At 37.7% G+C, this 24,905-nt stretch overlaps 1 protein-coding gene and 1 long non-coding RNA gene across 3 annotated transcripts in view; one reads left to right on the plus strand and one right to left on the minus strand.

Moving 5' to 3' along the window:
* LOC134790798 (protein muscleblind-like) overlaps positions 1-24,905 on the plus strand; it is a 402,804-nt gene that overhangs the window by 58,040 nt on the left and 319,859 nt on the right. The window contains exon 1 of one of the 2 annotated variants that reach the window (XM_063761740.1): positions 8,079-8,296. The exons of the other annotated variant lie outside the window; for it this stretch is intronic. The gene's annotated coding sequence lies outside the window, so the exon portion shown is untranslated. Of the gene's footprint in view, positions 1-8,078; positions 8,297-24,905 lie in introns of those variants that run through there. 2 annotated transcript variants of the gene reach the window in all.
* LOC134790818 (uncharacterized) overlaps positions 1-24,905 on the minus strand; it is a 91,988-nt gene that overhangs the window by 46,920 nt on the left and 20,163 nt on the right. Inside the window, exon 3 of the long non-coding RNA XR_010144221.1 lies at positions 16,104-16,202. This is a non-coding gene — a long non-coding RNA (uncharacterized LOC134790818). The remainder of the gene's footprint in view (positions 1-16,103; positions 16,203-24,905) is intronic.

Here is a 24,905-nt window from a genome sequence, read left to right on the forward strand (position 1 = left end):
TTCGAATCCTGGTAAGGGCATTTATTTATATATTTAAGTGTTTATATATTATATATATCATTGTCTGAGTACTCACAACACAAGCCTTCTTGAGCTTACCGTGGGGCTTAGTCAATTTGTGTAAATAATGTCCTAGGTATAATATTTATTTATTACATTTCTATATTTCGGGGATCTCGGAAATGGCTCTAACGATTACGTTGAAATTTGCTATATGGGGGTTTACGGGGGTGAAAATCGATCCAGTTAGGTCTTATCTCTGGGAAAACGCGATTTTTTGATTTTTTATATGTTTTCCGGGCAAAGCTCGGTCTCCCAGATATTCAGTTATTCAACGCGCCCGGAAAATATCTGCGTTGCGTTTATTTTCGGTTTGTTTGGCTCGCATTAGGTATATTACACGAGGGACTGCATGCATACGTAATGATTTGATCAGTACTAACGTTTTATATACCTGCAAGAACATAAGTAGAGAGCTAAATGATGATTGTTACTTATTTCGAGCCATTAATATAAATACAAAATCTTCTATCTGTAAACTTTTGAGGATGAAATGTAACAATCTAAATGTCAACATTTCTTTTTTCTAAGTGTGGAAAAATGGCTTAGTTATTTTCACCTGAAAGGTGTCATGTCAAACATGGTCCACGGCGGTATTCCCTGCATATTGGTGAATGTGAGGCAACCCTCGTCAACGTCACGCCTCATTGACCCACGCGAGTATCAACTGTGAGGTGATTTATTTAATACGAATCTTAGAGCCGTCACTTGATGCTGTCAAGAAATGAGGTATTGTTAGTACTTGATGTCGTATTAATTGCTGAGATTTCACGCCTTGTCACGTTTAGTAAGGTGTGAAATAACTGTCAGATGCGTATGTTATTTAATTTACATTACATATATAGTGCTACTTTACCGCCCTAGGGCGGGATTAAGGACAATACGTGCGTATGTCAAAAATTTAAAGGGCCATATGTATTGTAGAACTTTGTACAATACACGTGCGAAAATTTCCTAGTCTTCGCACTTGTATCGTAATGTACTAATTACCACGTAAAGGTGTAAAATGTTAACATTTGAGTTTGTTTTTAGCAATTAACACATTCAACACCAAGAACCCGACTGTCGGGTACACTGTTCGTAGCGACTACGCGCTACATACGACGAAACCGTGGCTACGCGCTACGAGCGTAACCCGTAGCACTTAGTGGTATTGAATGTGTTAAGGTATACACATTAGGGTAGAGCGCTGTTATATGGAACGAAATAAAATAACTCTCTTCGTTGTTGAATAGCAACAAAAGGCTTCATATACAATTTAAAAAATACTACTTTTAGCACTCTACCGATAGTCAAAAGTATAAGGCGAATTTTCAGACATGAATAAAACATTACAAAATAAATATTTTACTATGAAATATTATCGAAAAGTAATATAAGCGACTGACACTGCTTTTCAAATATAACGTCATCTCGACTGAGAGGCGTATTCTGATTTTAATATAAAAGCCAGAAATTAGATCTGGATCAGTTATGGATCTGATGTGTCAGTGTCAAATATTACGTTTATGGTTTATGAAATGTCACTTTTGACACTGACAGGTCAGATCCATAACCAATCCAGATCTAATTCATAATCTGTTAGTTAAATCAGAATACGCACGTAATTTTATCGGCAAATGACGGCCCGATTCGAACTTTAAGAGACGTCAATTAATTGATCTAGAAACGATATGGATTAGATATGTCAGTGCAAATGTGACGTTTCTTCAAACAAAAACGTCACTTTTGACACTGACACATCTAATCCATATCGTTTCTAAATCTATTAATTGACGTATCTTAAAGTTTGAATCGGGCAGTGGGCTGTAATTAATGTTCGAACGCGGCCGAAGGCACTTAAATGCTACAAGCTACGACGTAGCACTTCGTAGCAAACTTGCAGCTTAAAAACGTACAAATAAAAATCAAAAAATTGATAATTACCAATAATACTCCATATGCATAATACTCCTCTTATATTTTCGTGAAATAGCTTGACTTTATTTTTGCAGCTGTACGCTAAGTTTAAACATAAAAAGACAATAAGATTTTTATAGAGGTTACGGCATGATACGTATCTGTCAGCGCCACATTTAAAATTAGTTTAATAACAAAGCATGGTACAATCACCCTAAGTTATCCCTTGAAGTGGCAGGCCGTTAGCTTTCGGCCGATTACATCATTTATGTAGTTTTAAATTTGACTATATTAAATATTGAAATATTTATTAAAAAAATAGATATCAAGTAATATATGAATGCGGCTATTTATAAAAAGGGCCGGTCGGATCATCGGATATCGATTTTCATCTTGATAAGAGCAAAAAGATTCAAGATAGCTGTTCTTTTTTTAATGTTGACCTTAAGTTCATAATAAAAAAACATAAACATAAAATAAAAGGCCTCTCGGATCCTCATCATCGATCGATCGAGATCGATGTCCATCCTGATCAGAGAAAAAGTACAGAAATACAAAATGGCAATTCGAAGTGCAGAAATTCAAAATTTCCGTACCTAATAAATGTATACCATAGGTATTCCATTTCTGAACGCACCCATAAATTTCGACAACCGACAATGACGATCTTTTGTGACAGTTTACTGTACCGGCGGGATCAATTAAATGTTTGTAATGTAGGAACTGTTTGTACAACGAGAAAATAATATCGTTGTTTTTACTATTTTAATCGCAATTATTCCATATTTTCTCATCGGTCTTCCACAAATATTTCAATACCAAAATTAGCCAAATCGGTCCAGCCGTTCTAGAGTTTTGGCCAACTTAACAAACAGCAATTGGTTTTTATACATAAAGATGACGCAATAATAAGGTGGTGGTACTAGTGCTCGACATGCTAATGCCCAAAATAGATGACACCCTGCTGTCACCTCTATTAACAATGACTTAAGTTTCAAGATGACATGTACTGGGCCCGCGTCGAGCACCAGTACCACCACCTTACTTAACCTTTTCAAAGATAAGATATTTGATCTAACAAACCAGTTAATCTTAACGTGGGCCATTATTTACGGTCTTTGAAAGCATTACTATTAAATCATGGAAATATCAGAAAAAAATAGGTACATGCACTGGTTGTAACTGTTTTTCGTCAGTCCACATTTTTACTTTAATTACGTTTCGCTCATCCATTTCCCAGATAAATTAATAAAGCGCAAAGAGCTGCAACAAGCCATATAAATTTGAAGAATAATTAATTACTCGAAAATACTGATAAATTACGCCAAACTTATCATTTAACTTGTCATATATGAAATTAATGACTGCATTAATGTACTCGAAATGTAGTTTATTAAAAATTTTATTACAGCCTCATGTAATAAAATCATGAGTATTGCCGTTATCGCGGCCGGCGGAAGATTGTTTCACTTGGCACGACGCCATAACGATTTAAGGAAGTACAAAGTATAAATACATTTTGCATGCCACTTAACAGTCCGTACGATATATCACGGCCGAGACAGTTTAAAGTTATATCGCTATAACAATTCCGTAGCCAAATGCACAAAGGGATTTCAATACGAAATCACATGTAGATGTGCGTGCGAGTTTCGTTCCGCGTGTTTCTGCTATTTTACGGCCATATAGGTACATATCATATCTAACACTTTTAACCTCTCATGTGCCGTGATTATTTTTTTCTAATATTTTCCTCGTACGCGGATCCGCGCTCTCGCATACGAGGGCTTAAACGAGCAATTTTTGTTTATTTATTGTGTTATGTATATTATGTATACCTATTCCGGGGATCTCGGAAACGGCTCTAACGATTTCGATGAAATTTGCTATCTGAGGGTTTTCGGGGGCGGTAAATCGATCTAGCTAGGTCTTATCTCTGGGAAAACGCGCATTTTCGAGTTTTTATATGTTTTGCGAGCAAAGCTCGGTCTCCCAGATAATCTATATAATACCTATATATTTAGTTATGAATAACTTCTAACTTCTGCTCGCAACTTCGCCTGTGTGAATGATTCTTCATCTGAATGACGATTGATAGAAAGTAGGTAGTGGAACCTGGATAATTGCAATCTCAAGGGACCGGCCATTTTTTGTCAATTAACCAGGTTTTTCATTTAAGCAGGTCGTGTCAATTAACGAGGTTCAAAAAATCGTTGTGTCAATTATAGAGGTTTTCATTAATAGAGGTTGCGTTCTGATAATTCCTTAATGGAGGTTCAATAACCATTGAAAGTAGATTTACACGCTTACGTTCTGGGTTTCTGGTCTATATATATCTTCTGTCTATACTTGCACTTTTACACTACATTAATTACTACTTTATTTTCTTATTACTCATTTGGGATTTAAAAAAAATCCTTTAATTGTAGAAGAAAGTTTTATTAGAATGTAAAAAGCATACTTTGTTTTTGATTTAATCAAAACTATTTCACCTACTACAGGCTGTGATAGATACCCAATAAATAAATTGAATTCTGGATGAAGATATAAATAAAATGATTATTGCTATTAAAATATTGTTTCTGCCGTCTACAACTACATTAGTTCAATTACAGAGGTAATAAGTAAGACTTGTTTCAATAATAAAGGTAAAAAGGAGAGAAAAATAACGGAGTTTTTAGCACAGTGTCAATTATAGAGATCGTAGTTGCGATGTGGTCAATTACAGAGGCAAAATTAGGAAAAGCCCTTAAATCTAAATTGCAATTATAGAGGTTCCAAAATTTCAATTATAGAGGCCTTTTGGTCTCAAGGGACCGGGACCGGACTTTTGGTTGCAATTATTGAGGTTTTCCATTTATCCAGGTGCCAATTAACCAGGTTTCACTGTACTTATTAAGCCTCAATCAAACGAATGGTGCAAATATATCGATGCTGCAGTTGCAGTATTAGGTAAGTATCTTAATAAAATTGGTGAATTGGGTTTCAGAACATGAACAATTATTGGTAGCTCAAATGATGCGCATGATTATTACGTAGAATGTAATTTTTTTTGGTTCCAAATTAGTTTTATTTTGTGAAAATTGTATGGTAAGATGTATCCGGCGAGTAAGAAATAAGAGTAGCGTAACAATAGTATAGTATCTATCGAGTAGAGTATCTCGTAACAATAAATTATTTCGCAAATATCAAAGTAATTATCTGTTTACTTAGGGCGCGTGGACGAAATAGCCGCGGAGTAACAGATAGAGACGAATGTTTTATCAATACATATTATAAAAACAAAGTCCTTTGCCGCGTCTGTCTGTCTGTATGTTTGCGTCACTAGACACACAAAAAAATACATGAAGAAATCTCCATAGAATAATACCTATTTGCTAACTAAGTTGTACGTACGTCGAAACAATCGATTTATTTAAGTTAACACACGGCAATAATTCGGACTGCGAGTTGTGCTTACCCCACCGCACGTGACTGCGGTACGGAAATGCACAACTGCACGGCCCACGCTCCTCTGTCCATTCTCCGACGTCTATTAATAGGTCTTTGTGCATTGTATGGACGAATCGGTGGAATTTTAATTCACAGCTTTTGTCCCTGAAACAGCATAGCTGTAGCTCTGCCATAATTAAGGTATTGTTTTAACGATGCACCTGATTGTAATGATCAATGTGGACAGAGACGGACGGCGCGATTCGGGAAATGAATAAGAGATTCACTAGATATGAAATAGTAAAGATATGTGACGTTCCACGGCAAAAGGTACCTTACGGCCGCAATAATATTGGAGCAGCATTAATAATAGCGTAAGCGCCAACCGCCATAGGGTACCTTTTGCCGTGGAACGTCACATATCGTTACTATTTCATATCTAGTGAATGTCTTATTCGTTTCCCGAATCGCGCCGGGAAACAGAATCAGTGCATCTAGCCATCAAACGTGTCAGCTTGGCTAAGTTCAATGTTTAGTGTAAGTTCTCTCAAAATAAAATGGTAGAAGTAATTTTCATATGTAAGTAGTTAGATGTGATGTGATTGAGGTAAAAGTGACGGGCGCTGTCGCTGTCAATTTAATTGATAAAATTAGTGACGTTCGATGCCGCATTTCTGCCGCTAAAACGTTCGATTCGTCACTAATTTTATCTTCGAGCAACACGGAAGGGAGGCAGCATTCGCACTATTTCCCCTCTGCCTAGGTACAAGATCAACTGATCTAGCGCGGGTAATAAAACTAGTTGCGCTCGGATTTTTCACTAGACCGAGTCCAGACGCGCGCGTGAACACAGCAGCAGAAAAAATGCCTAATTGCTCGGTTTTTTGTCGTAAAAAGAGGTCGGAGACATCAAATTTACAAAAAGAAGGTGTTACATTTCACATGTAATATTTTTTTTACATATCATACGTTTAATTACATTTAAACACAATTATTATATTTTAGTCTCATGTAATTGTTGGATTTATCAATTTTGTTCGCCCAGTACAAATTGCGGATCGGTCGAGCGACAAATCCGACTTCTCATCTGTCAGAATACAATAAAATACTTCGACGAAAATGTGTTAGTGTGCGTGTTGTGACACTTGTGACTCGTCCGTACACAAAAAGGGATCGAGGTTTGCAAGATTTGTCTTTGACGTGTGTCATTTTCTATGTATTTGTGTCGTCATTACAGATTGGATTCTGTATGTAAGTGTGTGAGAAGTACGACTGGCACCTTTCCCCCCGCAAAAAATGGCAGAAAGATTTGTACGGTAAGATATCGCTTGGGCCCCTCCCTTCCGATGTGTCGGAAGCCAGTGTTGCTCGAAGCATTTTATCAAGGAAATTGACAGTGACAGCGCCCGCGTCCATGCCACAGCAACAATATCGCAACAGCAATGCATCTGCATTTGCTTAACATATCGGGGATGATTATAACAGTACATGTGGTGCTACTTTACCGCCCTTGAGCGGTAATTAGCATAATACGTGATGCCTATGTCGAAAATTTAAAGGGCCATATGTACTGTAAGACATTGTAAAATACACGTACGAAAAGGTAATTCTCAACTGTGTCGATTTAAAAGTTTCAATTTATTTATTTAATTATAACTGTTGCGAATTTTCTACATTTCGCACTTGTATCGTAATGTATTACCTATATGGAACTAAATGAAAAAAAAAAGGATTTTATTAAATGGATTTTGCCAAAGGAAGATAGGCAACTAAGTAATTCCTGCATGACAACAAGCAAAAACCAAATCGTATAAAATAACTTGCTAAACCACACTAGTTTTTCTCTAAAATCTCTGTAATAGATGTTTTATGCAATTGCAATGTCTTTGTGCTTCAACTTTCTTGCAAAAACAACTTCATTCACACTAAACTTGCATTTTCATGCAGATTATTTTATTGTGTTTATTGTGACATTGATGGAAGTTTATTCCAGGAACTCTTGAAGATTTTCTACTTTTATTCTTTTCCAAAGGATAAGTTCTTAGATGTACTAGGTTATTGCTTAAAAGTTTGAATGGAAAGTTTCGAGTTTGCGTAGATCTTGTTGAGTAAAGTTGTGCCGTTATGTATATAACATCTATTCATATTCACCCTTTATACCTCCTTTTAAAATTAAAGTTATTTCGCGGGTATTGGGATGTAGGTTGCATTAGTATGTTTTCTTAAGTGTCTACGCTTTTAAATCCTGTGTTACAGAAAAAAATTGTTTGAAATAACGAATTAGTTACATGTCAAGAGTTCGGGCGTATAATATTTACATGCCATGTCCAGGCTGCTACTGACTATGACTGATTGTGTTGTATATAAATAAATTGGTGTTGTACGTATTTTATTTCCTTAAGAAACTGACTTTATACAGATAAGGCGCCAATGACTAAAATGTGGTAAAAATGAACTGAAAGAAAAATGGGTTGTTGGAAATCTACTCAGCCACACTAAGTTATTTAAAATGTGGGACTACGAAGTGGTAAGTTCTCCTAGTAGTACGTAGTTGAGGAGTTGGTTGAAAGTGGTCGTCGGCGGCGACGGCGCGGCGGCGGCGGCGGCACCGGCGGCGGCGGAAGGCGTGCCCCGGCGAGCCAATGGCGCGTCCCACCCCCTCGCCCCGCTAGGCACCCGCAACACCCAGCTTGTCAGTAGGTTTGTGTCCTTTTGGCTGACCGCATGACTCCGTATCTCGCTTCGTCGCTGTACTCGTTGTAACATACAGCACGCGCTTAAGAACGCTTCCGCCAGACGCTTCAAACTAACGCCGGAGTTTGTGAACTGTTGAAAGAACGTTTAAAGAAACTTGTAGAGGAGTTGGCAAGTTTGGGTGCTCGGGTGGCAGCACGACGAGCATAAGGTAATTGTCGGTTGTATGGTGGGCCGGCCGGCGCCCCCCGCGGCGCCCCCGCGCTCGCCCTGCGTCGCCGCCTCTCGGAGGCCGCCACGCGGGATCCTTATCAATGATTCATCTCGTATGCTCAATTTTCTCTAGATTGGACTACGTTTGTACTAGCGCAGTATTTTTTTTATTATTGTGTTAATTTTGATTAAAGGCATGTTCATGTTGGCTTATGGCATGAAAATGTATGAATGGAGAAACGGTAAAGTATTTTTAAGGCATTATCAACCAAAAATGTATACGCATTATTTTGAAAAACAAAAGCAATTTTTTAATCAATAACGAGGTACATAAATGTTAAAAGTTTACAAGTACTTTTTAATTTGTAAATAATGTATTATCCATTTCAACGATGTTATTTGACAATGATGTCAAGTTCTTAAGCAATAAAGAGTAGTTATGTGGAGTTTGACATTTAAATTTTTTTAATAGTCAAAGTAGCCGTGGGTTGGCACCATACACGAAGGTCTCAGAATTAACTGAACTATGCATGTATATTCAATGACGTCTCAGCGGATTTCGACAAAAATCCAATCGCATCAAAACAGCGACATCAAAAGGATAAAAAAATCAAGCGTCCGAAATTAACACAACATTTCTGTATTGTCGCTTAGAAGTGCCAGACAAATTAAAAAACATTTTTCTTGGAGAGTTTTCGCTGGCTCTCGAGGCCGGTCCATAAAGCTTATCTACACGCCGTAACCGCGACTAATTATTAGGGCGGGTTTACATAACGTATTTATGAGCTCCAGATTTAACGGCAACGCCGGTCTCGGGTGGTCTGTTATCGTGCCATTAAAAAGTTGTCCTCTGCGGGCCGGTAAATAACGCAATATGAGCCGTGGCGGCAATATGGCCCGCGCTGCCGCTGCCCGGCTTTTGTCGCGAGACAAAGCGCTTTACAAGCAACGACTACCATTCATAATAATTTACTTGTTGCCCTGTCCAAAGTAGGATTAAAATTCTAGTAAACATGATGAAATTGCTTTTCACAAGCAAATCATCTATTGCGCATTAATATTAGGTACGTATAAATAGATTCTGTATAACAATTTGTTTACTCAAATTATCCTTAAGAACGCTTAATATTTTTGTTGATTAATTATAATATCTATTTTTATTTCTTTTGGACACGAAACCGTCGTCAGTATTCGAGGCATACATTCCATAAAACAAGCTGATCCATCTACAATATTTCAGAGAAACCCGTTCAACCGTGAAAGCTGAATAAACAAACTGAAACAATCCTATAATATGAGCAAGGACGGTATGTATTACGAAACTTGTAATAATATCTGAAGTTTATCTTTCTTTGTCACCCGATTTCGCAGCGGGTCGACGCGCGAAGCCGTTACCGTCGCCATGGCAACGGCTCCAGACTTGTACACGAATATGGAGGCACAAACTTATCTGCGTATGACAAAGCTCTTCGCACGTCGACAGAAAGGCTATTTCAGCTTTCATTTATGTGCCACGTAAGTTTGTAGAGTTAGAGAAGGAAATCGTGTACAGGTCAACCAATTTGGCTGTTCTATAACAGAGATTTTATTGCGTCGACAGAAAGCCTATAATTGCCTGATTCATAGCTGGTCTGGTATGAGCGGCAAATGGATTGGCTATTCTATAAATTATTTCAAGATTTTGCATAATGTTTATGTTCTTACTATGACTTAACATATCGAATACGTGAAACCGATCGATTAAAATAGTAATCTAGTTCGAATGCCACTCTTGCTAGCAAATACGGCCCGATTCGAATTTCAATAATTGACATACAATTAATAGTTCTAGAAACGATATGGATTATTTAATGTCAGTGTCAAATGTGACGTTTCTTCAAACAAAAAACTCTGACACATCTAATCCATATCGTTTCTAGATCTATTAATTGACGTGTCTTAAAGTTGGAATCAGGCAGATAGTCTCACTTTTAGATTGACTTAAGATGCCGTGAGTTCAGGTTCTTCTCTGACTCTCAATGAGCGTGAGATTGGACGAGACGGCTGTGCGTGCTTATCTAAATAATTTGTCGCAAAAAAAGCCATATTATATTACATATTGAATGCCTCATAAACGTAGCTGTCTCATATTCAGTAGCGTAGCGTGAACCAATCTAGCCGTGGGCGAAAACCACATCTGCGAGGCCCTTCTCATTGTGTTTTCCCACGGTAATAAAAAGGTTGGCTTTGCGAGGCCCCCCTAATGCGAGGCCGTGGGCGAAGGCCCCATTCGCCCACGCCTAGCTACGCCACTGTTCATATTTTAGAGGCCCAAAAACAAGCCAGTTTTATTTACTCGTAAAATATGAACTCAAACAGGTTTTTAAAAGTCACGATTATTAGGTAGGTATGCGTTCTGTAGCAGTGCTGGTACCCCTTCTAGGGGCCCACAGATTACCAGTCTGCCGGACGATATCGGCCTGTCAGTTAAAAGCAAAATTTGACAGCTCCGAACAACTGACAGGCTGATATCGTCCGGCGAACTGGTAATCTGTGGGCCCCTTTAGCGGTAGCCAGAACTAAAAGTGAGCTCATATAGGATAAAAGTGGCAAGAACGTTACAAGACGCTCCCAAACTTTTGATGTTTACACACTCCGCGAGGATCTCGCTAATTTCTGGATTTATGAGTGTTCCTCTCAAACTCCATACGAATATGCCATCTTATTTAATCACCGAGTTGCGAATAATAAAGCTGGGAAATAAACATGATTTGAGATGAAGGGAGTTAGTTAATTTCATATTTGAGAATTAGATTTATGAAATTAATATTGACAAATTTTGTAGTACATTAATATATAATACATAATCAGGAAATTTTCTGTGATGAGATCGTAATGTATATTGAGTAGGTATTATAAGTCCATCGTAAAAAATATCGAGGATTTTCAGAGCTTTATTAAAAATATCCACTTAAAACTGGAAAAATTATTTAAATAAGGACTTAGTCAAAATATAAGTTTATTTTTAGTTACCGTAAACACAATTGGTAAATTTTAACCAACCTAAATACGAGATTGGTTGGTCATAAAATGATTCGCTGTAATCGCCGTAACATTGGAAACATTTAAAAATTTTCATGCAATTTAAACAACAATGTACAAATGGCGGACTTAATGCCAAATGGCATTTTTTAAATATATTTTCTTTTTATTTGAACAGTTTTGGATTTATTTTTATGTAAATGATAGGATAGTTACTTTAAAGCTGACCAAATCCGTTTGTCGTAAAAAAATTAATGTAATGAAGCCAAACAAAATATGTATATTGTATCGTTTATCTAATAATCTACTAACAAGTGTTGCAAAGCATCCGAGCTGTTGCTTGTGTTGCTGTGTGGAATGTCTACGAGCTCTAATTAAAGGTGACAGTCCATTTCCAACGACAGCTGTACTACTGTTCATTTTACTATGGAAATTGACAATAACACCGACGCGTTCAGTACCAGTAGTGCGGCTGCGGTCAGAAATGGAATGTTACCCTTATGGTCACAAAATATGTCAGATAGAAATGTCAGATTTCTTTTGATTGGATAGGAAATTCGACCGGAAATCATAGTCAATAATCACAGCCCATGGACTAATCTGACAAGATGGAATAGAGAAAAAACTCTTTGATCCCACTATAGAGAACTGTAGCGCGTACTACGATAATGCTGTCACATAATCTCGTAGACCGTAGAGGTGCTACGGCGTAGCAGGTAAGCGTGAAGCGTTAAACTTTCGCGATATATCTGTCACCGTAAAATTGTAAAAGTCGTTAGATTATAATCTACCTAGCGAGATTGTAAACTGTCGAAAGATTGTGTACCGTAACTTAGTGATTACAATTTTACGGATTGTTTTTCGGTAGATTATAATCTATCGATGAGAAACCGTAAAATTGTGAACCGACACACGACGAAACGCACCTCGTGCGCTGATTGGTCGGTCTTACGGTAGGCTGTTCTGTGTCCATAGAGTTAAGAATCAAACACGGGTATCAGTCATATAAATCAAATACGCTTCAAATATTGTGTTATCAAGTATGTATTTATTATTAAGTAGAGAATCAATAATTCTGACACTATGTAAGAAAAAATAGTAACAAAATAATAAAATCAGAAACGTCAATTTCTCGTGAAAGGAAAAAATTATACAATAATAATAAGAGAGTCGGCCAGGGTCTCCGTCTCCGGCGTGTCTTCGTCGGTCGGAGTGGACCTCAAGGGGACCCAGGACCAGGACTCTCAGCTCTGGCTTGCCTTCATTAGCCGTCCAGAGGGGAGTCGTCAGAGCTATATGCTCCAGGGGTGGAAGTGCTAAAGGGCATAATGCCCCGAGTAACTTCGGAAAAGCGCAGCACACCTCACAACACCCCTGAGCCACTCACGCCGGTGTTGCGCCTGGCCGTCTTTACGACGGCGCATCAGGTTTCCATCTAACGAGTGGCGAGTCATCCCCTGCCTCGATAACTTGTGCGAGCAATGTTATGGCAGGTGTCCGGCCTCCTTTGCAATAGCCCAGTCTTTTTTCCACCCAACCTTAAACCATAGACCAGTACTATGTCCATATTCTCTACAATAGCTTCAAATGCCTGCTGAAACCGGTTCAAGGGTATCTATTGATGTACCCGTGAATGGGTTTCAGCAGGCGTTCTACATGACATCAAACCTCTCCAAATGGCCTCTACGTGTTGGATCTATATCCCCACGCACACCTTATAAATGACCGAGCTCGAAAGACCCGAGTGTATTAAAACCGAGCTACAAATAATAATTTCAGTGAACGGTCTAATAGCGAAGAGTCTCGACGAAAATCTTGAGAGACCCTCACTAGGTGGTTGGATCAAGGGTCAGATTCAGAAGGCGGTGATCTTGGACACGGCGCGGATAGTCCGCCGGTTTCTCTCTCTGCAGCCCTGACCACCGGCAGTTTGGGCCTTGCCCCGCTGCTGGCGGCATCCTATTAGGTTAGGTTTTTATAATGTGATTATATGTATTTTTTATTGTTTTGTAAGTGTTTTTATATTTTACTTTTACTTATATTCATATTATAAATCACCTAGCCTACGAAGGATGATGAATAAACGTCCCACTGCGGGGCACAGGCCTCCTCTTATGGCTATAGTCCCCACGCTAGCCCAATGCGGATTGGTGACTTAACATATACCTACCATTTCCTCGCGATGTTTTCCTTCACCGAAAAGCTAGTGGTAAATATCAAATGATATTTAGTACTCGTACATAAGTTCTGAAAAACTCATTCGTACGAGCCAGGATTTGAACCCCCGACCTCCAGATTGTAAGTCGGACGTCATTTCCACTTGGCCACCACCGCTACAACAAGACTATATGGACTCATAAACGTAACAATACGTAAAATAAAAAATCAGAAACGCAGCAATATTTCCCCTCTTTATTATCATTTAAACTGCACTTCTTTGGTTAATCAGAGATTAATTTTAGTTCTGCAACATATCATGTAACTAATTTTAAAGTTGGTATTTAGTAATTTCCAACACGAAATCAATTTAAAGTAATCAAAACACTGTTTACATTCGACAACAGATCTATGTATTTATTAACACTAAAATATGGCAATAAAATATAACAATAAAATATACGAATCTACCTACAGTTTGCTTCTTGAAAAGGTACAAAAAGCCTTTTTAAGGTTTTTATACAAAAAAATGTTTGGATATTACCCGTTTCTTTATCCGACAAAGTATCTCCTTGGGGCCTTAGGTTACAACTCTTTGGAGGTGAGACGTAACCTAAGCTTATTGACGTTGGCGTGTCGGACCCTGCGCGGTGATTTGGACTGTCCAGAATTGGTGAGTCGACTTGTGCGACTACATGTGCCAGACATCCCCAGGATAGCCCTCAGACCGCGGCAACGCGATCTGTTGGCTTTGCCAGCGGGACGCACCGTGTCACGACTGAACTCTCCGCTGCTCCGTGCCCTCACACAGTTGAATGCACTCTTGGCATCAGTACCCGAGTGCGACCTGTTTGCGTGGCGTTGGGTGTCTGTGAGAAATGAATGCATGAGATTCTGTGAGGTGATGGATGCGAGGCCTACATCCGTTAAGGTGTAATTGTGGATGTGATAAGGACCTAGTGATTTGTAATTGTGTTATTTGTAATTGTTTGTTTGTACCTGATTGTTATATGTACCTTTGGTATATGTTAATGTTAAGTTTCATGGCGCATTGGATCTGTCTGTAAGGTCATGTAAACATTTTTCAATAAAATAAAATAAAATAAAAAATAAATGGCGGCGCGCGGCTCACGACGTTCAACCAATCAGCGTTCGAGGCGCGTTCCTTCGTACGCCAGTTCACAATATGACGGTTTCACTTCGATAGATTATAATCTACCAAAAAATAAAGCGTTAAATTGTAAGCAGTATGTTATGGTACACAATATTTCGACAGTTTACAATCTCCCTAGTTAGATTATAAACTAACGCTTTTTACAATTTAACGGTGACATATCCAAATCATTAAGTTCGTAAGCGCGATCCACCGAATCATATAAAAACCATAACCAATTTTAAAATGAGATAACGGCCTTGAAGTATCATGGTCATATTTTTATCACCTGTCATGCCATGCGTCACTTTTTCACTTACATGTTGTACTTATTTGTACAACATTTGTTTGTATTTGTGTATTTGTTTTGACGACCGGTCTGGCCTAGTGGGTAGTGACCCTGCCTACGAAGCCGATGGTCCCGGGTTCGAATCCCGGTAAGGGCATTTATTTGTATGATGATACAGATATTTGTTCCTGAGTCATGGTTGTTTTCTATGTATTTAAGTATTTATATATTATATATATCGTTGTCTGAGTACCCACAACACAAGCCTTCTTGAGCTTACCGTGGGGCTTAGTCGATTTGTGTAAAAAATGTCCTATAATATTTATTTATTTATTTATTTTATTTATTTATTTGTTAGAACGTGACAGAGATGGTAAAAAATGATAAAGAGTCGACCATCTTAGCCCTAGGTTGTAGTTTTACTTCAAAATTATGCCATATCATCCGATTTTTCATATTAACGATTGTCAATATGGATTAATCCAAATTTGGTATCTATTATTAATACGCATATAATTTACAAAAGATTATTTTTCTATTTACATTCATATATTTTTTCATGGTCGGACGGTCCATGCACAGTGCTGCGGATTTATCTGTATTGTTCTATTTCTAGAACACGTTCCCGCATATCACGAACACTAATGACACCCTTTGTTATTCCTAGCTCAGTATATGCGATCTACATTCAGGACGTGGGACCGTTGCATTCGCAGCTTGAGTTATACAAATTAAAATATATTTAAATGTGTTATAAATATATATACTGTTAATAAAGCATGCCCAACAGTGCGATTATGAGCACTAATAAGTAAATAAAAAACAGTATTTAAACATAAAAAATGTTCATCAGTTAATCACTCTTTTTCTGAACAGCCATATTAACTACAGATAATAGTTTTGATTGAAATAAAAAAACTAACTTTACAAGCCTAGTTCATTGTACCATAGAGAAATAATTAAGCTTAGAGTGCTATACTGGGTCCACTCCAAATAGATAAAGGCCCATTTATAATAAGTTTTAATTAAGCGAGCTTTGCGAAAAAATATTTGTAAAAAGATGTATACTTACTAAGTATGAAATTTTAAGCGAGTTTTAAACTTAATAATCATACGTTTGATCATACCTTCCGTACAACTTATTATCTATTAAGTAAGTAAACAGATGTAGGTAATCGTACTTACAGTTGTTCATTCAGTAATACATTTTCATCGCTTTCCTAGACTCTGCTTGCTATGTAGTCGTCTCTGTATACCTTGTCCATGGCCCAAGTGTCTGACAACCTAAAAAAATATTTTTGAGATTTAAAGATGTTGTCCACTATATCAAGAATTATATAAAGATGTTCTCCACCATATTACAAGCAAAAAATATTTTTCGTACTATAAATATTTTAAGAAGTTTTAAAACAAGCATCGAAAACAAATTAGTAGTTTATGTGACTGCTACATAATAAGAGGCATTAAAATACGAGTGTGGGTTTAAGAAACGAACGTTAGTGAGTTTCTTAATAGGATCACACGAGTGTTTTAATGCCTAATTATGTACAGTTACATACACTACTTATATCTAAACACATACTTAAAACTAACTAAAAGATAAACTGTACGCCAAATGGCGGTGAATGAAAACTTTTTTCACGCATGTCACACATCCGTAGTTCTTTAAATTCCTAGACAAAATAATGAAGTCCCTATTCTCATGTCACTCGAGATCAAATATCGTGCGGTTTATATTTACATAACATACTAAATTGACGTTTCGTATCGATAACTGTTTTAATATCTATGGATACTAGAATAGACCTACTTGAATGTTGACTGCTGTTCCAAATTTAAACTCATAACCTACATAAATCTATAACGTTATGTACATTAAAGTACAAATTTTCCTACTACCACAGATAAGAAAGTTCTCATAGTAAAATTGGTTGTAATAAAGCTTGTCATTTCCTACGGTTTCTGAACGCATTATAGAGCACTAATGACATGTGTGTAGATAAAAATTCTTAAAGCATTTTCTTTTGTATTCTCCTTGGAGCCATTATTCAATGCATGAGAAAAAAAACTAAGAGTCATCGCTCTGAATAGAGGGTATTCCGTCCAGATTCCTAGATCACCCGCCAGAACCAGGCCGCCGCCGAACTGTCTAGATATGCTCACAAGAATATAGAACATTCAGTCAACATATTTATTCTACTCGTATATTATATAACAACAAAATGAGCTATAATCTTCGTAAACTATTGAGCCGACGTAAATAGTTTGAATTGTAGTACCTACTCGTGCGTAGTCTGACCATTTTTTTAATGTTATTTTTACTCAGAGTGTCAGGCTCTATTGATCCTAATAGAATAGAATAGAATAGAATAGAAATAATTTTATTCGTAAGCACAAACACAAAATAAAAACTTATACTAAACAGAGAAACATAAAGAAGAGAAAGTGCCACGAAATGGTCTCACCTCAGCATGTTGCTGGCGACTTCCAGCGCTGATCTTCCGATAAGACCATCCGGTGAAACAATCACGACAGGTAACATGAATAACAAGAGAATTAACAACAAAATTAATACATACAAAATACAAAGATAGTAATAAGAATACAAAAGACAAAGATAGCAATTAGTCAAGAATACATTACAATAAATTACTATGTATAGTTTTACTACGTACAATACAGCTGTTACATTATCAGGTCAAACTCATCTTGGCCGTACATTACGCCTGACATTACATCTAGCGCCATGCGGCAGCTGCGCAAACTAAACTAAAATGACAAATAAAACAGGTCGATTTGTTACGAACAAAAGCAGTTTAAGCAATATTTTATCGATCATACAGAATTAACTACATATAGAGAGTCACAAGAGGGCGAGAATAACATTTTTAAAAGTAATGTGCTATGGCAATGCAGAGGGAACGTAATCTAAGTGGTAAGTAAAAGCAGAAACTACAGGCAGCTTGTATCGTGTAAGCAGGTTTCCTGGCTAAGTTGGTGGCTAAGCATGTACTGTTTAAGCTTCGTTTTAAAAGTATGAATACTTTGCAGGTTCCTCATTGGCGGTGGCACGTTATTCCAACATTTTGAGGCAGTATAGCGATAGCTGCCCCGGAAAGCTGCCGAAGCGTGGCGTGGCGTCAACAATTGAATCCCACATTTACGGCGGTCGCGGAGCGTGATGCAAGATAACTTGTTACAAAGATATGCAGGGGTTTTATACTTCAGAACTCCGAAGAGCAAACAAGCCAAATGAAGTTTACGACGGTGCTGCATTTTGAGGATCTTATGACTATTAAGAAACGGAGTGACGTGGGCTCTCAAAGGAATATCAAAACAGAAGCGAGCACAGGCATTTTGAACACGTTGTATGAGTCTTTTTGTTTTAGCAAGTAGCCTAGGCCCAGTTACAACATCCATATAATTAAGTTTTGATAGTACAAGTGACTCGATCAGTTGAATGCGCAAGGTTTCGCTTAGGTATGGCCGAATTTTATATAGCACCTTAAGCTTATAGAAGCAACTTCTTACAGCCTCTGCGGTATGCTTTTCATATCGAAGTCCACAATCCATTAAAAGGCCCAGATTTCGCGCTTCATACACCCTCTCAATTGGTTCATTCATTAACATAACATCTACTGAAGTACTGACACCAGCCAGTTGGTGCTTGCTGCCAAAGACAAGGTACTTTGTTTTATTTGGGTTAAGCAGTAGGCAATTTTCTGTAGCCCAGGTTGCTATACTCGTGAGGTCTTGATTGAGTTTCTCTATAGCAGTGTTAACTTCCGATGGCTTACATGATATGTAGACCTGTATGTCGTCTGCATATATGTGGTATTTGCAATGCTTAATGTGAGACACAATATCAGCAGAATAAAGTATAAAAAGGAGTGGGCCAAGTACCGATCCTTGAGGGACTCCTCTAGTAAGCTCTGCTTTTTCTGAAAAAAGGGAGGAACCATCACCAAGGCGCACTTTAACTATCTGTGACCGATTGCTGAGGTAACTTTGGAACCACTTTATAGTTTTCTGGTCAAAACCATAGTAGGTTAACTTAGATAATAGCAGATTTATATTTAAGCAATCGAAAGCCCTCGAGAAATCAAGGAGCACTAAAAGAGTGCACATGCCTTTATCCTGAGCATCCAAAATGTTGTCAGAAACATCAAGTAAAGCGGTTGTAGTGCTACGTCCTTTCCGAAAACCCGATTGGACATCCGGCAAAATGTTGTTGGTTTCTAGGTAGGTGGTTAACTGAGCACCGACAACTTTCTCCATTATTTTAGACATACATGGTAGTATGCTAATTGGCCTAAGGTCCTTAATCACAGATGGGTTAGCTATTTTAGGCAAGGGGTTTACAACTGCTAACTTCCAAATATCAGGAAAGGTGGATGAAAGAATAGATGTATTAATTAAACTAGTAATAATGTCAATTGTGTAAGGCAGCGTTAAAATAAGCATATTTAAATTTATTCCATCAACACCCTCCGCATTAGATTTTAAACTTCTAATTATTTTAGTAATTTCATTAGAACTAACTGTATTTAAATGGAAAACTGTGTCACTGTACTTATGGAACTCAAAAAAAGTTAGCCGTGACAATGTTACATCTGAAATTCCTGGCAGATCGAGAAAATGTTTATTTAAGGTACATGGGTTATTGAAAAGTGAAGGTAATTCATTATTCTTACTAGGCAATATTGTGGATTTCAGGTTTTTCCATAAAGTTTTTGGGTCATTTATTTTATTGTTTATATTTTGTTTAAAATAAGCCACTTTTTCAAAATATAGAGCCTTATTCACAACAGATTTCAAGTCCTTGTAGTATTTTTTTTTTACATCATTCTGGTTCTTGTGAAAGTCTGATGCAGCGTCGTCACGCAACCGCATCATGAACTTGACAGTATCAGTAATCCAAGGGTGGGATTGTACTTTAACTAAGGATGTTTTTAGAGGGGCATGTACATCAAATATACTAAGTACTTGTTGGTTGAATGCTGTTACCATGTCATTGATACTGCCAAGATTTGATATTAAGTCCCACTTCACGTCCCGCAGGTCCACATCTAAGTCTTTGTCACAGATTTCCTTAAAAGGTCTGTAGGTAATGTGATAAGGCTTTAATTTCTCACGCTTGACATTGAAGTTGCAAACCACAAGGCAGTGACCATACAGGGAACCCACGTGATCAATGGTAGTGTTTTTTGCCTGCATGTCTGAACACACAATATCGATCAGCGTTTGGCTGGTGTCAGTAAAATGTGTAGGCTGAGACACCAATTGAAATAGTCCAAAACTGGTAACAAAATTATGGAATTGAGTGCATTTTGTGTCAGAGCTGTTCAATAGATTTACATTAAAATCACCCAGTATTATTATGTTATCATAACTGCGAATTGAACTTATCGAGTCACTTACAGCATCCAAAAATAGTTGTAGGTCCATCCAAGGTGGTCTGTATGCCGTTCCAATTGCCAGCTTCTTGCCGTTGAGAGTAAACGTGATCCACATCTGCTCCACCAGCTTATGCAACGGGTCAACGGGATGAGGCCAGGTCCGAGCTTTGAGATTACACTTAATATAAAAGCCTACGCCTCCACCACGTGACCGGTCGCCCTGCGGTCTAGGAATATGCCGGAAACTGTATCCAGGAAGTGTCGGCGCCCGCCCTTCTTCGCCCGCCCTTAACCATGATTCGTTGATCGCCAACACATCAACATCCTGCCGAGTAGCAGCCGCTATGAAATTGTCATGATTTGTGCCAAGAGAACCTGCATTGTACAAACCTATTTTAAGTGTTTTATTTACTACTATAGTTATAAAGATACACCTCAATAATAGGAAAAAATATTTTTCATCACACTCGCTCAGTAAATGTGGGATTGCACGCAGGTTTAGCGGGAGTTATAGAAAAAGCGTTCTCCCTAGGGAGTTATGAAGTTTCTAGTGCCATAATTAACAGTTTTTTTGTCTGTATACTTAATTTTTGTATCACAAGTGTGATGAAAAACATTGTGTGTCACTCGGGGCGTAATAATATTGCAAACTCGAGTCTATAAATCGCTCCGGCAAGCCGTCGCGATTTAACTTACTCTCGTTTGCATTATTCAACTTACGCCCCATGTTGCACAATGTACTATTAAAACCCCTGCGGCCCTGCGCATTATGGCGAAAAATTCATTCTATGGCAAAAACGCCTTACATTATTTTGGAAAAGAGTTGATTCTGTTCAAACTGCTGGATCGACTTTTATCAAACATACTCGCAGCTAAGAACCAAAGCAAGGAGACTCACTTTCATGTCAAATACGATGCTAGAGACAGACGGACAGACAAACATTGGCGTCAAACATATAACACCCATCTTTTTATTTCGGGGCCGTCGGGGGTTAAAAATAAACGGATAAAAGTATTTATAAAATACTGATTGTGATTATCTTAACAAAAGTAATAAGTATCAAAATAGCAAATTAATAAAGTCGCGCCTAAATTTTTATTCAATGCTTATAAGGCCAGTTAGCAAAATAGCTTCGAGGAAAAGTAATTAGTTGATAAATTACTTTCTACTTTTTTTCCAGAATATAGCTTAGTACAGTCGAACTGAGCTTGTCCTCCGTTTTAAAGTTGGTTAAAAAGTTAAAGGATATTGTTTGATATAGCTTATGTTATAAAGTTTACAATACTGACGAGCTACTTTACTTAATGTAAATAGTAAAACCTCGACTCGAGATTAACTATTGATACAAAGTAACACGCTCATAAACACAAAAATGATACTCATGTTCTATTCGACTCTTTCCGCTTTAATAGAATTTTAATTTCAATTTCACACACAACGGCACACGTGGATTACCCCACCGCTTTCGAGTAGAATCGAGTGATTTTTTTCGATCGAGTCGACAACTCTAGCGGAGAGATTTTGATGCGCCGTTATTACACAGTCCGTTTGAATCGTATTGTGTGCGAGTGTTTCGAAACAAAAATCGCAAAATTTTGTATGAATTATTACTCTACGGGACTGCAGTTTTGCATTCGAAAATCGTGGCAGCCGTTCAATGTTTTCTAAATCTAAAACAGTTTGCATGTTTTATAAAAGTTAACGTGAAAATAGCATCATGCAAAGCCTGCATTGTAACGTAATAATAACTAGCGTATTTCTATGGAAATTAGGCTGTTTTGCTGTTTATCGCAAGTTGGTATTTCGTTAATGCCTTGACGTCGGCCGACGTTAGCTACTCGTCAACTGTCGTGTGTCACCGCCGCCGATACCCTCGCCGGTAACGGAAGCCGCTCCGATAACGAGACGCCACATGTTACGCCAAGCTCTTTACACGTGGATAATAGCTTTGCGCTCACCTGTGGATAAATGCGCTCAGCTTGTTTCATATTTCATGGCCCGTGGTGGCCAGCGCATCCAATTAACTTCAGTTGTCCGCCGCACGGCTGGTAATGCTGTGATATATCGAGGGCTTGATGAGTGCCGCGCGTGTCTTTATGACCTACATGCTTGTACTCGCAGCAGGAGATCGCCGTGTTGCGGGATGAGACGTCGTTGTAATTAAAATTGTGCAATTAATTGCAACGGTAAACGGCCGTGTTAGCGTTTTAACATCTCGTTTATACTTGCCGGGCGTGCGACACAAAGGCTAGTTACGTGTAATTGCGCACCAATAAAATGCTTTCTACTTTGCAATACGTGCTTTCAGATTTTATATTTTTTTTCTGTTTTTTAAGTACATATATTAAAAAAATATTTAACAAGATATTGGATCGTAATTTTTTTGTTATTTTAATGACTTGTGAATTTGACTTTATAAAGCAAACATATGTATGTAATATCGTCAAAAAATATTTATAAGCAGTTAAATTTAGAATTATAGCTATATGGTAAGCAATTACTGGCACCAATAGACACCCGCAACACCAGGGGGGTTGTAATTGCGTTGCCGGCCTTTAACATGGGATAGGGTTTATTGAAGGTTTGAAGTTCCGGAAGTTCATACACAGGTTAGCTGTTCGAGGCAGGAAGTTTCTCATCATAGTTAATTTGTAACAATATTATAATATTCTACGTTTACAATAAATTAATAAAGTTTCCATGTAAAACACTTAAAGAGGCAGAGGTCAAAAATGCTAATGTCAGGCGTTACTGTTGTCACTGTCTACAATTTGCTTTTTTATAGAAGTCTAAGTTGTTTCATGTGATCGGCCCCTACAATCTCACAGAAAAGGTTTCTTAGAATCTCCGATTCTGTGATCTTCTAGAGTCTAATGTTATCTGAAATGTAGTTCAGTCGCCATCAGTTACATCGGAGCGGCCGAGGTGCTCAAAAATATCTGAACACGCACTCTAGCGCCATCACAATAGAGGCGTGTTCAGATATTTGTGAGCGCCTTGGCAGCTCCGATGTATTCAGATACAGGGCGACTGTACCTACAGCTTGGTCTGACTGTAGCAAATTTAGGCTATAGAGGTGATTTATTGAAGTGTGAGTGTAGTAATTATCGTGTCGTTTGATTTTTTTGTCGCACTTAATGACTTAACCGGTAACACAACCGATTATCTGGAAATAAACATAAACAAAGTATTTAGCGTACGGAGCGTACCTACCTAACTTAGGATTGTCAATCGAGATATGAAAAGTTCACTAAGCGCCTTTTCTCTTAATATTTTTTCTGAGAAAAGCAAGGCGTTTTTGTAATTTAAAGCTCTACAAATTATTAAACAGATGGTCTTAATTAAAACAAAGTCCCGTTTCAAGCAATGTTTATGCGTCGCGAGCTCGGAGATATCTCAACGGCGCCGTACCTATTGGACTAGCTACTTAGTCGTTTAGACTTATCTTCTTGAATCACTTACCTACATAAAGCTAGAGAAAGCATTACCACGAGTTATAATAAATACCTAGAATTGTTTCTGTTAGAATAATCTGCGTCTACTTTTATTTATTCTTAATTACTACTTTCTCTCAACTACTGTTAAATATTAAGTTTACAGCCCCATAAATTGCCATATACCGTAATCAGTCACTTAGTGTGTATTTTACTTGCACATTCTCTTTTCATAAATTCTTAGTATTCTTCAGAACAAAGTAAAATAAAAAAAAAATGCCTGTACCCAGCATTGGACCCAGTAATGTAATATATATAATAATAGTCCAAAACATACAGGTATCATATGTCCAACTGCTTGGGACAGGCGCAAAAGGCTTAGGATAGTCTCCATACTAGACCAATGCGGATTTCACATATGCAGGTTTCTTACAATATTTTCCTTTGTAGAAGAGCTCTGGTAAATATAATAACAATATTTTGTAGGTTATTTTCGATAAGTTCATGTAAATTGTAAACAATAGATTATTCAAGACGTAGCTCATGGAAACCTGATGCACATGAAAATTTTATTTCTACTCGTATGGTTTACACGAATACATGTTATAGGTACATTGCACGTACACACGTAACATAATTATCTAAAACGTAATTGCATGGTTAGGTGTGTGCGTTTGCTCTAAACCGTAGTCACGTGTTTGTGTTACCGATATTTACTGATAAATCGAATTGAATTCTCATAATATTGGTATCAAATTTCCTTTTCTAAATGCAGCGCTACATCGCATCGTTTTATAGATGGAAATAGCCCTTAAGATGTATCGAGTTGCATTGCCATCAATCCGTAAGTGAATCTCGGAACCGTCGCAGCTGCAACTGATATCACCTGACGATGTCGTTTGTCCCCGTCCGACTGGGATAATGGCGCGCTCATACTGCCAGCGGATTTGGGATTACTAACCTTTCCTATGGCAGTGTTAACTTATGTTAGTCAGGATGGTCATTTGTTGGGTTTTAGACCTCAGATTTTTTGTATAAATACAAATGCATTTATTTCTTTACTTTTTTACAGCTGTTCCCTTGTTGTTGTTGCTGTTGTTAGGTTATTTTATAATAACTTCTTGTATGGGTAAACGCTTCCAATGTATTCACT

The sequence above is a fragment of the Cydia splendana genome, chromosome 5 (genome assembly GCF_910591565.1).
Source record: "Cydia splendana chromosome 5, ilCydSple1.2, whole genome shotgun sequence".
Classification (NCBI taxonomy): Eukaryota; Metazoa; Arthropoda; class Insecta; order Lepidoptera; family Tortricidae; genus Cydia; species Cydia splendana.